The sequence below is a fragment of the Euprymna scolopes genome, chromosome 21, assembly GCF_053919585.1.
Source record: "Euprymna scolopes isolate OS-2025 chromosome 21, ASM5391958v1, whole genome shotgun sequence".
Lineage (NCBI taxonomy): Eukaryota > Metazoa > Mollusca > Cephalopoda > Sepiida > Sepiolidae > Euprymna > Euprymna scolopes.
Genome location: NC_136502.1, coordinates 16,584,731 through 16,603,674, shown reverse-complemented (window position 1 = coordinate 16,603,674; position 18,944 = coordinate 16,584,731). Strand labels below are relative to the sequence as shown.

General features: G+C 33.0%; 1 protein-coding gene and 1 long non-coding RNA gene across 4 annotated transcripts in view; one reads left to right on the top strand and one right to left on the bottom strand.

Annotated features, from left to right (window-relative positions):
* LOC145242020 (protocadherin beta-15-like) overlaps positions 1-18,944 on the bottom strand; it is a 184,959-nt gene that overhangs the window by 85,490 nt on the left and 80,525 nt on the right. The window lies entirely within an intron of this gene.
* The window catches only part of LOC145242021 (uncharacterized), a 270,257-nt gene continuing 261,863 nt past the window's right edge, over positions 10,551-18,944 (top strand). The window contains exon 1 of the long non-coding RNA XR_013862638.1: positions 10,551-10,631. This is a non-coding gene — a long non-coding RNA (uncharacterized LOC145242021). The remainder of the gene's footprint in view (positions 10,632-18,944) is intronic.

Sequence of the window (18,944 nt, the reverse complement as noted above, 5' to 3'; positions counted from 1 at the left end):
CCAACTTCATTTTCATTTTAAGTCAACTTCATTTTCATTTAAATTTCTGGTTTCTCTTTCACAGCAATAACTCGTCACTGCAAAGAAGTCTTCCCTTGTGTGCCTAATATCAAACGCAATTTCAATGATACACTTCCCATATGTGGGACACATTCTAACAAGATTTCTTTCCTGATAGCTCCAACATTGTCATCAGTAAATCTAATGTCAATAAAATATCGTTGTTAATTGTCCTCGTAAGTAATTATCCTTTATCCATGAGTGGCTCTGGGCCTTGATAAGTGTTGACTCATCAATAAAGAAAATAAAGCCTTTTTGAAATCTTTCATAGCTACTTTGTTAATGCTGTGCTATTGTAAACTCATGATATTTAACTTAAGGTGTTGAATAAAGTTGTTAAATAATGAATGTATCAGTAACAAGCAAGCAAACATAATGCAGCTGGAATTTTAATTCTGCTATTCTAATTCTGAAAGTTTAATTCTGCTATTCTAATTCTGAAAGTTTAATTCTGCTATTCTAATTCTAAAAGTTTAATTCTGCTATTCTAATTCTGAAAAGTTTAATTCTGCTATTCTAATTGTAGAATTCTAAATTTGGAAATTCTAATTCTAGGATTCTAATTTTGGTATTTTAATTCGGGAATTTTTATTCTGGAATTCTAATGCTTGAGTTCTAATTCAAGGATCTAATCCTGCAATTCTAATTCTGGAATTCTGATCTTGGAATTTTCTGGAATTTTAATGTAGGGATTCTAATTTTTAAATTTTAATTCTGCAATTTTAATTCTTAATTAATCAATACTATACGTGGTTAACATCCTAAACAACATTTAAATTTACCAAAAATAAAATGTCATGAGTCCAAGATTACCCGACAATCGGAAATACTCTGAACTCTTAGCTTAAAGCCACCAATGTTGCATGAATCTAATATACTGCAGCTTATGTACGTTATCAAACATCTAATTTATGTACAATGGCAATTACTTTTGGTAGAACGAATCCCTGTTGAATCATCAAATTTCAGTTGTTGCTTCCCAGATGAACCAAATACTATTAGAATTCTAGAATAGGCAATTGGGTTTTGCATCATAATTTTGCATCAGGTTCGGAAATTAATTACACATGGAAATCAATAGTGTAAAGAAAGAAAAACAATTTCTTGTTTCAATCAGAATATATATATATGAACAAAGAAGCATGAATAAAAATAATTGCATATAGATGATTCCATGTGATAGTCTTACTTAAAACTTACACAAAATACAATGCAAATTACAAAAATAAAATATTTTTGTGTGTATATATAAGGTGGGTGTAAAAATAATGTTGTTTTTTGACGTTCAACTTATATATAAAAAACGGCATTATTTTTGCATCAACTTAATCTCTCTCTCTCTTTCTCTCTTTTTCTTTCTCTCTCTATTATATATATATATATATATATATATATATATATATATATATATATATAGTAGGACTCCGAGATATGGTGGCCCTAGGATATGTTTTATCAGGCTACATTACACTTGAACTTCTGCATGTCAGTACAGTCAGAGAAACAAGAAACCAGAAGGGAATTCATAAGTCTAGCATTCCTAAAGGAGAAATTATTAGAGTAGAAGGCTTTTTTACATTTAGGATTTTCTAATGTCTAGGGGTGGAATTTTGCTGCTTGTCGGGTTTGTCGGGGATATTTAAATTGAGGGTCACAAAGGCTTGTAGTTCGTCGGAGCATCCACCATTAAAACAGGCAGAGAGATATAAGTTAATCGATGGGACAGTTAGATGAAGCCTAGCTGATAGTGCACGCTCTACTAGGTTGGCAACTCTCTTTTAAACTCTGTCTAAGAGGGGGAAACTAGTAGTATATGCACCAGCAAAAATGTCATAACAATACTGAATAAATCGGCGAATGGTGACTTTGTAGAGGTACAGGCAACTCTCAGGCGTAAGTAACTTTCTAGCACGGTAGAGACAGCCCACCTACTTTGCAGCAGCCTTAGCAATACCCTCAATGTATAGATATAATTTAGTGTAGCTATAATAACCACATGATGCGATTCTAAAAGTGAAAAATACAGAAATAGAACAACACTGACAAAAAATATATGAGAACAAAGAGATTCAAATATCGATTGGTAAATCTTCAAATTAGTTTTCCCTTGTAACCTAAATAGCAAGAACTGGAAATTTGTTGTGATATTAAAAAGCTAATAATAAATAAGACAACACGGTGGTATATTGATAAGAGTGCGTGTTTACAAAAGTAAAGTATAGTATGTTACAGAAAGGTTGAGCGTCATTATTGCAGGTCAAATTTATCAAAAAAAAAAAACAACAAAAAAACGCAAGAATCTGTTATAAAATAAATAAATACTTGCTTTGCCGTTTAAGCACGGATTAAGTTTAAAAAATCGAGAAAAAAGCAATCAATAATACACACACACACACACACATGTATGTTTTTATTATCGTATCTAGCACTTTTTCCTCTGTTTTTTTACCAATATATATATATATATATATATATATATATATATATATATATATATATTTTTACACGGTGATCACCACTTATCAAGGCCCGGAAGCCACTCAGGGATAAAGGTTATTGAAAGTACATTACGTTAGTGTGGAGATTTGATGAAGTGTTTACTTAAGGGGGCGGTTCATTAGGAATTTGTTTACGTTGGACTTGAAGATATCCAAAGTTCTAAGAAAGAAGCTTTGTTCATGGAATCCACGTTTTGATTTGGGCACAGATAAAGAGTGGGGGAAATTTTTCACAGTGGATTCAGCTAGACGGGTGTTTTTCATGAAAGATTTGGTGAAGGGGACCAGAGATTGGAGTTCAGACGAGCACCTGCCATGGAAATAACGATAAAACAAGGATAGGCTCGCAACGTCTCTTCTGTGGGAGAGAGGTTGCAGCGTAGAGAAAAGGGCATCCCCCCACTAAGCCACAAAGTCTATTTTGTACTCTGTCAAGGCAGAATAGGCTGCTTTTAGCAGCTCCTGCCCAGATATGGCAGCAATATTCCATCCTTGGATGTACTTGGCTTTTATATAGATAGAGAATGCATCAGTAGTGAGATATCTTCTGGAGCAGTAGAAGGATCCCACCATCTTTCCAGCGACCTTGGCAACAGACTTGATGTACGTGTTTCCATTTCAAGATCAGGAGTAAAAGACAAACCCAGAAGCTTGTCAAAACACGGGGCTTCTCCTAGACGAGAGCCTCCATTTCAATTGATGCCAGATGGGGATCAGAGCGTTGATGATGCAAAGATAAGAGTTTGGTTTTAGATGCATTAAAATTTGATGTGTTGCCGTAGATGGTCGTGTCATCAGCATAGATGTTAACGAATGATTTAAGTATGTGTTTAGGGAGGTCATTGATGTAGATCAGAAAGAGAGTTGGGCCTAGGATTGACCCTTGAGTGACTCCAGCATTAATACTGCAGGCCTCTGATTGTTGTCCATCAACCACTACTCTTATGAGCCTATCCGAGAGAAATAATTTAATGATTGAGAAAGCATTCCAGTTATACCGTAGCTGGAAATCTTGTGAAGTAGGCCCTTATGCCATACCTTGTCGAAGGCCTTTGATATGTCAAGAGCAATTGCCCTAGAAAGGAAGCCTTTGTCAAGAGATTCACTAATCCTGTGAGATATAACCGTTAGCACATCTGCTGTAGATCTTGCAGAACGGAAACCCATATTGTGTGTCACTAAGAAGATTGTTTCTGCTGAGGTGATTTACTATTTCTCTATTTAATATGGATTCCAAGGATATATATATATATATATATATATATATAATATATATATATATATATATATATATATATATATATATATGTACATATACACACATATATCTATACATATGTTAATTCTTACTTGTTGTACACATAATTGATGTACAAAATGCCAGTAAATAAATAAGAATGATAATAGAATAAAAATTATTAATTAAAAAACAAACAAATAGAAAGTAAGATTTAAAAATGTCAGTAAATAACTTTATAAATTAAGAAATAAATCAACATGGCGCCTATCTTATTCAGTCTCACCTTAATGTCAAAACACGCATAAAGCTACATTTTTAACGACCGGTAAAACTATGAAAGCTAAGTTCATTTTATAACACACACACACGCACACATATATATACATACATACATACACATTATTTTGCAGATTAGACTCAAGTAGCATATTCATACTTGACTTTTTAAAATTTCTTCATTCCACGATGTTATTGGCACAAATGTATTCTATTTTGTATGGGACTTGCAAATGGAGATTTTCTCCTTTATCCACGAAATACTCATATACATTAAAGGGAAATAATCATGTCATGTGTGAATATCTTTGAATTCTACTAAAATAAATGCCTAAAAACACGTTATATTTTAAAGAATTATTGTTGTTTACTAATAATCTATTAACATTAAGTATTAAAACAAGCTTTGTAAATTTTTCTGTTTCTTGTTATAAAAATTCCGTGTATAGTGTTATATATATATATATATATATATATATATATATATATATATATATATATATATATATATATAATCAACACGTGCAGCTGTGTTTTTCTCCAATATTATTATGGCTGTTTTCTTAATAGAAATGAGACTGCATTTAAAACAAATGTTGTGTTATTCTGTATAATAAAAACATCATCTGAAAATATATTATTATTATTATTATTATTATTATTATTATTATTATTATTACTGTTATTATTATTATTATTATTGTTACTGTTGTTATTATTATTGTTATTATTATTATTATTATTACTGTTATTATCATTTTTGTTATTATTATTATTATTATTATTATTATTGCTGTTGTTATTATTATTATTGTTATTATTACTGTTATTATTATTATTATTGTTATTATTATTGTTATTTATTATTACTGTTATTATCATTTTTGCTATTATTATTATTTTTATTATTATTATTATTATTATTATTATTATTATTATTATTGCTGCTCTATTTTAAGAATATCGAGCTTTCTATTTTCACTACCCAAAATATTTTCTGATTCACTAATATAATTGACCCAAAAGTATATTAAAACTTCCTGTGAAGATTCAAGTCTGTTTTATTTAACAAAATATGCATTATCCTTTCCTGCACGTAAAGAGGATATTTCTCCATTTTTTCTCTGTCGCTCTTGCCTCTCTCTTTAACCGACCAGCTGCCATTAAATGTCATAAATTTTCTTCCTTGGACATTTCCACCTTTTTAGGGGGGAGAGGGTCTTTTAAAAAAAAACGATATGATTTTTTTCGTTAATTTTTCATCTCATATGAATATCTCTCTCTCTCTCTCTCTCTCTCTCTCTCTCTCTCTCTCTCTCTCTCTCTCTCTCTCTCTCTCTCTCTCACACACACCCTAACTATCCTTATATATATATTTTTTTTAATTTCTTTCATATTTTTTCTCTCTATTTCCTTTGGCAGAGTAGGATATAGCAAAAAACGGTGATGTGTGGGTTAGGAGAAAAAGAAACGGAAGGGAGGGGGGGGGCTTTGGTTCTCATTTTATATCCTCCTAGGGAGGAAACTAGATTGAATTTTCATCAATCACTCTGAGCTAAAAGAGGACCCAAAATAAAAAATGAAAAACTCAGAAAAAAAAAAAAAGCTAAAACAAAATGGCTGAAAAAAATATAATGGAGAAAGAGGAGGGGGGGAGCAAGAGATAAAACTGAGGACAACAACAACAACAAAAGTAAAATACCTTGTGCATAAGTTAAAAGGTAATAGTTTGATAAAAAAAAAAGATATCAGAAGAAAGAGAGTGAGGGAGAAAAAGAGGAGGAGGGAAAGAGAAGGAGAGAGAAATATAATCTTGAGTCTTCAGATAAATGGATAGGTGTAATGGGCAAAAAACCAAATTTGGAGACATGGCTGTACCTCCCAACCTACACACTCTCATACGACAGCCAGAAGCGGAAGACCTTTCAATGATGATATGAATACATAAAATGTTGGAAACAATATGGCTCACACACACACACACACACACACACACACACACACACACACACACACACACACACACACACACACACACACACACACACACACACACACACACACACACACACACACACACACACACACACACACACACACACGTGGCTCAAGTAGAATCAAGCATTAAGATGCTTCTGTAGGCAATAAGTTTCAGAATAATGGTTTGGCTTTTCTGTTTCTTTATAAGCATATCCACCAATTTTAGATATTAAGAAATAAGAAATGTGGGCAGGCTAGTAAGACCCTCAAAACTAGTGATGGGACGATTCCAATAGGTTTTCCGATTCGGTACTAAATTACTGATTCCGATTCCAATTCTTTATAAATCTCTAAATATTGGTCCCCCGATTTATCGGAGAGGGACCTATGTTTTCAGTGATGTCTGTGATTCCATGTGTCCGTACATCCGTTAGTCAGGACTATTACCCAGATAACCGTCCATTAGTTTTTCCTGAAATATTGCCGCGGATTGTATTTCTTTAAATAGATGTGCACAGTAAAAAAATTATTTTTACAAAAATTCCCGTAGCGCCCCCCAGAGGCTCAAAAGAGATAAAAAAAAAATGCCCCAAAATGGCAAAAAAATGACACGCTTTACCCCATAATTTTTGATAAATCCATTAAATGTTTTTTAAACTTGGCCAAAATGTGGAGCCCATTGTTCTTAATATAAATCCAGTATGGGTGACCCTGGCAAAATTCTGGTTTGCGTCCCCCGGGGACTTTTAGTGCTAAAAACGCCCCTTTTTGTGGCTCTTTTTTCATATTTCTCAACAAAAACTTGATATGTCTGACTATATAGTGGTTTTTCATGGCGGTCAACTCAAATATATATGTGTTAAAGCCTGAAACTGCACTGTTATCCATTTACACTGAGATTCAGCGTCCCCAGGGGCTCAAAAGAGGTAAAAAAAATGCCCCAAAATATTTTTTCCCCCATAGTGTTTGATCTATTCATTAGATTTTCCTGAAACTTGGCCAAAATGTGGAGGCTATTGTTCTTAATATAAATCCAGTATGGGTGACCCTGGCAAAATTCTGGTTCGCATCCCTCTGGGACTTTTAGGGCTAAAAAACATGTTTTTTTGGAGCTCTCAGTAGTTTTCCATGATGCTGAATTCAAATATACATGTCTTAAGGCGTGAAACTGTATCCATTTTCATTGGGATTTGTCGTTCCCAGGAGCTCAAAAGGGGTCACAAATGCCCCCAAATTGCAAAAAAATAACTTTACCCCATAACTTTTGTCCCATCCATTAGATTTTTCTGAAACTTGGCGAAAATGTGAAGGCAACGTTGGCCCTTCACACTTCTCCAATTCATCATGTCTTCACTATTTTTTGTGGCGTCATCTCACATGCAGCACAAGAGGGGGACCACGCATGCGTGGCTTGTTTAACTATAAAATTTTTATTTTTTTCCTCGATTACTGTAAAAACGCATGTTAGTTGTGCATATAATTTCTCAAAAAACACGAAAACAAAAATTGTTAAGGGTGATCTATAGCTTTTAGCTTTATTTGTTGTTTAAAATCAATAAATATTTTTTTATTGTTACTATCAGCAGTGGAAGATTTGGTTTTTAACAAAATCAAATAAAAAATAAGATAATTAAAGTAATCGTTTTAGGCATCGGGAAATAATCACTATTTTTTTTCCGATTCTGATACCGATTCCGATACCCCAAAAAGTTCCAATTTTTCCAATTCTCGATTCTGATTCTGATTAACTGTCCCAACACTACTCCTACCCCCCCTTTTTTTGGAGTAGACTGTCAACTGTTTTTCGGTTTGTTTGGAACAGAAAACAAGCAGATGCTCTGGCTTGATCTGAGTTGAAGGTCTGAAAGTGCAATACAAGATTTATCTCTTTGAACTTTTAAGACATAACACTTTTGGAATCATTAAAAATGGTTTGGTTTACTTTATGGCATATCAACCTTTTGGGAGTTATTTAATGTTAAAACATATTTACAGTCTTGTCTTGTTTATTTTGTGGCAAACCAACCCTTTTATCTTTCTATGATAATTGAAATAAAGTGATTTAATATCTGAATACAGGACAATTAAACAATACTTTTTGTTTACACAGGAATCACCACTTATCAAGGCCCGGAGGTCACTCGAGGATAAGTGTTAATGGGTATACATTAGCCAATGTGATTATAGCGTAGTAAGCATAAGTAGTGGGAATTTTGTAAATTAGGTTACTTAGGGGCACGGTTCATCAAGAACTTGTTTACATTGGACTTGAAGACAATCAGATTGTAGTCAGCTTGATGCAACTTTATTATAGTGTATCTTCGAAAAAATTCATTTCAAAGAAAAACATTATTACATACTTACATGTCATTAGTATAAATTCCAAAGGTTAAAAATGATATGACTTGATTGCCATCAGCTAGGATCGAAGCCAAAACATATAGTTTTCTATTCTTGTTCATTACCAACTGACCTAAATTTATACGTATACAAAAAATTATAAAATAACTTTGTTAAAGACATAAATGTATATATGCACATGCATAGAAATAACACGTTTAGTCGACATATTTTTAAATTTTGACCTCTTAGCAGCTATTTTTACCAGCTGAAAACCAAATCTAATTTGTTCCACAGGTCTAAATCCCTTATATATATATAATTTCAAGTGAATGTGTAGCTTTGATATGTTTGTATGATTAAAATAATTATTATAAATAATATTACTATAAAATATAATAGCTCTATTTATTATTGGGCACTATTATATAAATAGATTCTCCGAATACTTACCCTGTGGATACAAACATAAGCTGAATTATATATAATCAAAAATATATTAATATTTTAATTGACCGAATGTCAAACAATGTCTCGCATGCGCCTCAAGTATAAGTTCTTCTAAGATATATTTAGAGGAATATTACTGTAAGTTGTTTGTGATAAGAAAACCATTTTTGAAACAAAAACAGAAACTGATTTTTACTGGCAATATTAAAAAAAGTATGGAGAAAAATATTGTTTAAAAAATATGGTTGAAGCGATGCTTTGCCAAGATTAAAACAAAAAAAATAACAGAAACAAAAGAAGCTCGATTGAAAAAGGCAAAGAATATATGTATTTTAGTTAATGGCGTTAGTCAGTTGGGAATTCCTGGGTTTGAGAAAATATTCCTGGGAAATATAAAAATGGACTTTTGTATCCTAAGAAACAAAAACAAATAACAATATTATCTATAAGTCAGAATACGCATACGCATGCACTCGTCATGTACACATAGGGACGCATATACATGTATGAATACAAGTAGATATATGCAACATTTTGTGTAGTTATATATCATTTGTCCATTTAAGAATTTTCATTAAATATGATAAACATGGTGCTCATATTTAATTTATTGCTCATTTTGTACGTGATCAATTGGGGCATAATTATCTCCCTTGGAATTATATCCGAGTTTTTCTGGTCAACATTACAAACATTATGGCACCACCTTGTTCGTAAGTTAAAAAAAAAAAACTCGTTCCACTCAACGTGTGGAGTTTAGAATATTTCAATCTCTTTCTGGCTTGTTGTTTAAAGCCATCGGACATGGTATGACCAAGTGTCTATCTTTGCAAACACTGATGCTCTGTCTAATTGACACTTTTTCTGGTAGCAGTTTTATAGACTTCAAGTACACCACAACATAGAGTAACATAAAATAAGTAATATTTTTTTTCATTGCTCTTACATATTTCTATTTCTCCGAGCCTGCCAACATGCGTTCTATTCTTATTGTAATTGGGTTAAAGAATATATTATTTCTTCAGGGCTTACGTTGTTAAATGTTCCATAACACCTTTTTACGTTTATCTTCGAATAAATGCATATATATGTAAATTCAACTCACGATTGCCATTCTGTTTCTTCTTTGATAATACAACATGAAAAATGGCGATTTTGCGTGTGAGTAAAATATACTTGAACATGTGATTTCTAAAAACATAAAAGTTAATATAGAAAAACACGTTAACTTTTATTAGTGTTATGTTTGACGTTCATCTTCGTCGCCAACTGTTATGTTTGCAGGTTGAACCAAATAACGTATAAGGCAATACAAATGAAGACTCAACAAACAAAGGTAGGTCAATAAGAAGTGTATTAGAAAAAGTATATTTACAGTATATTTACACAATGGTTGTCAGGTAAGAACGTCTTGGCTGGAGAATATATCTGCTTTCGGCTCGACCTTCGGTGGCTTCTGGTTAACACACACTCAGACTAACCGAGTCTTGCTATTTATGTGTAATATTATCCACATATGTAAATGAGTGGGTGCCACCACAACAATTAGTTTCAAACAACATTAGTGATCAATTACTTAGGAAATATATATATATATATATATATATATATATATATATATATATATATATATATATATATATATATATATATAGTCTATAACTTCCCTGTCATAAATAAAATAAAGTAAAATATTTCTCTAATATAGATGCCAAGTTCGAATGCAGACTTGCATGATAATGTGTCTCCTTTGAGCAAAATGAAATATACTTCTCCAAAAACAGCAGGTAAGTAGCTTTAGAATATTTATTGTCATGAGTCATTTTTAACCTTCGAAAGAGATTGTGAACAAACAGGAAGGAATTACAACTGTATGCCCTGTTGTACGTGTTGGTACATTTTGTAGTATCTTGTATTCTTCCTTTCATAATTTTTCTGGAAATGTAATTTTTCTAACTCTATTTTTTTATATAGCATCTACAACTTTGTCTCATTATTACAGACTTCAAACATATTTCATCAAATAAGATAGGTGCTTTGAAATTTTGAAACTATGACAAAACACACACACACACACATGGATACATTTGGAAGGCTAAAAACAACGCATTTTTTTTTAAATAAACATATTTATTTGTTTATATCAGATATATTTCGATGGCATACATCCTTATCAATGAAGAGTCTGTTTTTTTTCCTTTTCCTTGTCCGCATGGTGGAATTCTGTAAGCGAGAGTGTGTCAGTCCATAGGTCTTGATAACGGCTCGATTTTTTAAAATAAAATTAAAGAAAAAACAGGCATTAGTAGGAGTGTCGCATTAGCCGCACAAATTGAAATAATGAAAATTTCTTTTTTCTTTACCTGCACTTGAAGCGTTGCACATATATATATATATGTATATATACCCATGTTTGTCTGTAAGAGTGTGAACGAGTATGTCTATAGTTGTGTGGATGTCGGTCTCTAGGTGAGTCTAGCTGCCTGTCTGTCTGTAGGTGTGTCTATGTCCACATGTGTGAAGAGTTTGCTCTACCTGTAGGTGTGTGCATGCAAGTCTGTAGGTGTGCTTATGCTTGTGATATGTGTATCTCTGTGTTTTCTTTTTCGACTTTTTGTCCGTCTGTATATGAGTGCGTATGTCAATATGTGTGTTTCTGCTGCCTGCGTGTATGCCTCTAGGTACATGTCTATAGTTGTATGTGTCTGTCTCTAAGCGTGTGTTTACGTGTTTTATAACATTTTTTATTCTTTCCCCGATAATAATTTGATTCTGTTTGTGTTCGTCCTCCTCTGCTCTCCAACCGAGCCGGGCAGCTGAGTTCATGAAAATTCTCCTCCGAGAGAAGAAGCTGTCAAAGACGAAAAGATTTACACCTTTTTAATATCCGACACATTTACTGCAAGAATTGGTGTTTTTTGCTTATCACTAACATCTTCAGCGCTCACACGAGGGCGCATGCGCATGGGAAGTGAGGATGGACGTTATTGATGCGGAGGAGGTAAGCGTGTGGCAGAATGGGGAGAAGGTATATTGAACCTGCCTTGTTGTAATCGAGTGTTCAATAGTGTGAATATGTACGCGGGTGTTATGGAAGATGAGGCGAATTTTCTTGTATATTTAAAAAAAAAATGTTTCGTTTCCCACGTGCAAGTAGACATTTTTCACCTCCTCTACTCATTTCACTAACCGCTGAAGCATTAGATTTTACTAGTATGGAAATGCATTCGTTGTAAGGGGCATCAACAATCAAAGGGACATAACTGTGCATGTACAGGGTGGAACGATAAAAGTTAAAGAAAACGACACTACAGCTTTATTTTAAAACTTTTATTGAAAAAATCAATTAAAGTAATTTGATTATGTAGTAGAGCTGACATCTATCCAATGTAGCCGCCTTCAGCCTCAATCACCACCTAGATACGGGTCCAGAATTTCCACAAGCACCGGCAGGAGCTAGGCGAATACTCAGCCGATGGCAGTGATCAGGCTGCCTTTGGTGTTATGGGAGGTCATGTTGGTGATGTTCTTAATGTATGATCAAATGAAGTAGTTCAGCGGGTTCAGATGATAATGTCTCAATGATTATGCCCTTATGTTCGTTTAATAGAACTTTATAAAACAGACTGCAAATTTTTTACTCTTCATCCGAAACAAGACATATTGCCACTTGGATTGAAGCAGCAACTATTTGGGACCATATCTACAGGTGACTATGTAAAGAGATGAGTGAGATGTTTGTTCACATTACATTTAAACTTCTGCATGTTAGTACAGTCTGAGAAGCAGTAAATAGGGAGGGAATTCCAAAGTCCAGCAGTCTGAGCAAAGAAACTATTAGAGTAGACGCTTTCCAGCATCTAGGGACCTCTACCATGAAGGAGTGGGATTTTGTTGCTAGACTGCTTTGTCCAATGTATGTACACCAAAGAGGGTGCATAAGTGCAATAAGTTCATCAGAGCATATTCCATTAAAGTACTTGTAAAACAGGCATGGAGATGAAACATTGCAATGATGAGACAGGGGTCAGAGCTTGCTTGACAGTGTGGGCCTGTTAAACTTTATTATCAATTTCCATGGACCGAGCTTATTTACAAGGGCTTCCGCCCATGGAACACATTATAACAAGACTGCTTCCATCTTGATTACAACTTGGTCATCTTCAAATTCAATGTAAACAAATTCTCATCCTAAAACGCCCCATGAGTAATAAAAATGCAACTCATACTATTGATCAGTGTTAGTACTCCCATAGTGCTCATCATCTTTTGATTGATAATCATTCTGCTTCATTAACCCTTATCCTTGAATGGCTCTTGGTCTTGATATGTGGTGACCCGATAGAAAAAAAAATTGTAAGGGTACCAATCTTGTTCTTCTCCCTCTCTCATCAGAACTGATATCTAAAGAAGGTACCCATAGAATTGTTCTTTCTAGAGTTGTTGCCCCCAGGAGATGTCAGGTGCAGCTTTTCGTATTCTGGAGTAGATGGCATCAATTTTCTTTAAAAATAAAAGTCCAGGTGCTTCTGCCATAGACAAGAACTGATGCAATGATAGTTTTAAAGAAGTTGCGTTTCATCTTAGTAGGACGATTTGACTTCCAAATTGCTTTCCTATTACCCATCATATTGATTCACAGTTTCAGATTGACCTTCGGGTCAAGATCAAATTTTTTTTTCCCCCCCATGTCCCTCGACACAAATGAAATTTTATTAATATTGTTATCGTTTTTGTATTTTTTGATATAAATAAAAAAATGTTTTAAAATGGGGTTTAAGTAGGAACACCCCCCCTTCCACCACACAAACACAAATACAAATTTAAAAGGGTAACCATGATAAAAGATGCTGGCCGAGAGAGAAATCTTTTAAAATTTACAATAGAGACGAGATGGATGAACCAACCTCACCATTCATACTTCTTTTTGAGTTGGCCTTGTGCCTAAAGTTTTTGTTCATTTTCCCAATTGTATTTTTTTTCCTGTGAATAAAAAAAAAAATGTAATATCTCAAAGTGTAGTATCTGTTCTTCAGATGCTGCACTTCAATTTCTTCTTCTCTGTCAGTGGATGAGAAATCCTTCACGACTGAGACAATTTTTATTTTTATTCCTTTTCTCCACATTAAAAAACGACCCTGGTGTCTAACTCTGTCCCGTGGGGAGAAACTGTAAATAGTAACAATAAACGTAAGCATCAGCAGCAGCTGGCCTGAGTATTCGTTTCTTCTGTGATATAAATATAATAACAGCTGCTCTTCTCTTTTTTTTTTTTTTAGAGTGAATTAAATTGCCAGTCAGGAACCATGATTTGTGAAATGACATCATACCAAGCAGTAGCAGCTAACTTGAAGTATTAGTATTTTTGTAAACAAGAGAATAATTTTTTACAAATTTAATGATAGATATAAGTAAGTTGGAAAGCAATGAGAAAAGTATACCGTCATTTTTATAACGCAGGCACACGAATATATGTGTGTGTATGTGTGTGTGTGTGTGTGTGTGTGTGTGTGTGTGTGTGTGTGTGTGTGTGTGTGTTTCTCTACATAAGTGAGCCCTAATTTTTTTAACAAAAAAGCACATAAAAATTTGTTGAATAAACAATTTCTATTTTATTGATTGATGACGTTAAAAGAGAAATGTTTACTTTTTTTTATTTTTTAGATTTCTTGGATTTTAATATTTAGTCCTGGTCAACATTTTATTTTCATTATTTTTATTAATAACTAAAGTAGAGGAGCTCTTTATTTCCTATTTTGCATGTACTCTCGCTATCCTTGCATACACTGAACCCAATTATTAAGCATATATATTTCTAGATATTCACCAGAAAAGACTGAAATAGTGCATCCGACATTATTGTGTGCAAAAACAAACATAAACCGTAACGATGGTATGTATTCCGGGTATAAAACAACCTCTAAATTTAATTTTGTTTAAAAAAATATGTATTACTATAAAATTATCATTGTTATTCCATGTTATTTATCATCTTTTCTATATATGACGACCTACAACTTTGCTACTCTGATAGCAGACTGTAAAAGAATTGCTTCAAATAACACTTTTTTACTATCCTTCTTTCATAGTTCTTCAGTTTGACATAAGTACACTTGCTCACTTAACATGTGGAATACATTGCGAAAAAAAATTATTACAACAGTACGTGTTGCAAATATAAATTAATAAACAGTTCCATAGATTTATTTTGGTCAAGGAAACATTATAATACAAAGTTATTTTGCACAATTTTCATTGTAAAGTTTTCAATCTTTTTTTGTATAAACGAAATGCTTATCTCTACTATTATATAAAACGAACTTTGTGTGAGCGTGTGTGCGGGCGAGTTCGTTCCCTATGGACTCTGAAACTGCTAAGCCGATTTTTTTAAAATTTCATTAGAAGGTACTTGATGTTAGATAGGTCTTGTATTAGAATGCTTCTGATAAGTGTCGAAAATCGAAAAAATCCAATTAGAGAAGGAAATCGGATTTTGACTAAAGTTAACACTTTTATACAAACTAACATCGTGAGTGCATTTGAAAAGTTTTATCACCGCACAAGCAGAAAGGCCCAGCCTATAAAATCAACTATAGATTCGTTTATAAGATAAAGGCGCTTTCATAATTAATGTTTCTTTTTAGAACACAACTAAACCATGATACTTGACTTTTGCATTTTAAACTTTAATTTAAGACATTATTCAATCTTGGACAATGTCGGGTCCCCCTGCTAGTACAAAATATCTTTGTTCTGAATACTACACAGTTTTTGTTCACCAATTTACAGTTTTCCTATTCGAGCAGTTTCTTTGCAAGAAGCTGGTGAATCTCTGTTCCATGTCAAGGTTCTTGATAAGATGCAGAAATTTATCTGTAATTAAATTGGCCTCATCCTTTCTTCTTTTCTGCAACCTCTGTCTTTAACAGACAAGATGTTGCTAGTCTCAGTCTTTTCTATAAATACTATTACGGATTTTTTCTACAGAATTGTCTGATCTATTCCTAGTTTCTTTTTTTCCAACTTATTTTACTCATTAATCTAGTAGTCTCCATCAATTCGCTGTTTTAATGCCTCATTGTAATACAGCTCCCTATTTCAGTCGCTTCTTGTGGAACTCTTATCCTGCTGACTGTTTCCCCCTGCTTTTAATCTTGTTTTGTTTTTTTCAAGACTAAAGTCAATAGCCATACCTTGTCGTTGCTATAATAATCTTTCATTCTCGTTAGCTTCTTATATCAAATGGCTTCACACCTTGTCTTCAGCAATTGACCTTGCTTTAAATTTAAATAACTTAAGTAGAATTTAAACCCAAATTACTTTTAACATTAAATAATTTGACATTTTCTGGGGATTTTTAAAGAATTTTTTTTCAATCTCAAGGCAAAATATTTAGTTTCATCCGCCATACGCAGCTTCAAACCGTTGTCATAGCGCAATGATCGCATTTCTAAATTAACACAATTAATCCTGTAGTCGGTTTTCATACAGTAATACATTTAATAATCTGAGTTTTAATTATTTGGGAAATGCAAAATAATTGAGCTTTTATAGTAATATTGTGGAGGCGGCATTGGTACCAGATATCCATAGACAGCAATGAAAATGTTTTAATTCCTTCCATTCCTGAATTGAAAATATATAATTATATAAATAAAAGGATAAATAAACACAAATAAAGATAATAAAATGGAGTCCAGGAGATGCAGCAAGATTTTCATAAAGCCCTGAAACCTGGTAGGGATGCCGTTTTTTCCTCCTTCAATATCTTTCCCACAGAAGAGATATTGCCTAGCTTGTCTCTGCTTTATCGTTATTTTCATGGCAAGTGCTCGTCTGAGCTTCAATCTGCAGTTCCCCCTCTACAAAAATTCCACAAAAAGCACTCGTCTAGCTACAACCACTATAAACAATCACACACAATATCTATCAGTACATAAATCTAAACGCAAATTCCATGAAAAAAGTTTCTTTCCCAAAACTGCCCGCCCGTTAAACTTTGTTCCGCTGGCCTGCTTTCCAACTAACTATAACATGGTCGTCTTTAAGTCCAATGTAAACAAGTTCTTGTTGAACCGTCCCCTTAAATAATCGAATTATACCCAATTTCTACCTCTACCGATCACTATATTGTTGGCTCAGTGACCATCGTACATTCATTAACCCTTATTCTCGAGTGGCCTTTGGGCCTTGATATGAGGTGACTCCCATGTAAAAAAAAAATGTTCCTCAATTTTCTCGGGCAATGCTAGGACACAGATTCTGCTAGCATAAAACACACACACACACACACACACACACACACACACACACACATGTATATGTATATGAAGAGAAAGAGGGTGGGTGAGTTTAATATTGTTTTTTTTTTTGTTTGTTTTTTCAGTACTGCCATGTTTTCTAAAGTTGAAATTTCTTGAAAGTAATTCATTTCGATTTTTATGACCTTTGATTTTTAATATAAATGACAGAATCAAAGCCCTATTCCAGGAAATATTAAATGCTATTAATTTGGATTGAAACATGATTTATATAGAACTATTTATTCATTCGTTTTTTTTTTTTAAATATATTATAAAGTGAAAATAAATTGGAGAAATAGAAATGAAAGAACTTTAAAAACAAATTTCTTTTGAATAAAATTCCAAAACGCAAAAATAAACTAAGAAAAAATTAAAAATTAAAAAAAAAATCTAAAAGAATAAAATAAATGGCAAAATTAAACTTGATAAAAATATTTGCCCAAAAAATCTTTTTAAAAACTACATAGCAAGAAGGAAATAACGAAGAATCGAGGTATTTAATTTCAACTTAAGTAAAAGATAATTGATGTATTGATGCTTGCATTGCGTCATTAGTTATATTATAAATCAGTTGGGAGAGAGGGTGAGAGAGGAAAAAGGAGAAGGCATGTTTGATGTGTAAGCATGTATGCGCACGCGCGTATGTAAGAGAGAGAGAGAGAGGGAGAAAGAGAGAGGGAGAGAGGGAGAGAGAGAGAGAGAGAGAGAGAGAGAGAGAGAATGCTATAACATGTATCAGTGGAGGTGGCAGCTTTGTAATTGATGTACATGTTATTATATTTGTTGTTGTCATATCATATTTTGTGACACAGGTTTTTAAGTATGAAGTTCCCTCCACTTACCTTCTCTCCACCACCACAACCACCACCCTTCTCTCTCCCTGTATTAATGAAGATATATATATATATATATATATATATATATATATATATATATATATATATATATATATATATATATATATAAAATAAACAAAACTTTCCTTTATAAAAAAATATCAACTTCAGAATGTAGTTCCTGAATATAGAATCGTTAAAAATAACTTCGAATTGGCAAGTTGAAAAGAGCAAAATGCCACCACCCAACCCCCCCTCTCTCTCTCTCTCTCTCTCTCTCTCTCTCTCTCTCTCTCTCATATATATATATATATATATATATATATATATATATATATATTATAAAGCTGAACGGCTGTGTGTGTGTCTGGTCACGAATAGGCTCCTATATGGTTGACTATCATAGAAAACTGATCACATATAATGATAGATGTATCGAGACACAGGAATGGGTAGTTTGATCTGGATTAACAATGGTTCATTAAAATTGTGGGGTCTGCGTTCGCGCCTGGTCCACAAAGTATGGAAATAAAAAATTTAAAAAGTAAAAAACAACGTTTACAAGTGTTTTTGATATAGATGTACATTAGAATACTTTGATAAGTATGTTTTAACTTAAATAGGAATGGTATAATAAAATTGTGGGGTCTGCGTTCGCGCCTGGCCTCCATAGAATGGAAATAGGCACAAACTTTAATAAAGACTTTTCATATCTATCTGCGTAAGTATACTTTGATAATTATGTTTCAGTTTGCAGAAATATGGTATAATAAAATTATGGGGTGTTCGTTCGTGCCTGACCTCCATAGAATGGAAATATGTCACAAAGTTTAACAAGGTTTTTTAATATAGATCCACAGAATATTGTGATAAGTATTTCAGTGTTAACAGGTATGGTATAATAAATTATGGGGTTTATCTATTTTATTTTTACTTTCATCATATTTTGCTTTGGTTTTGA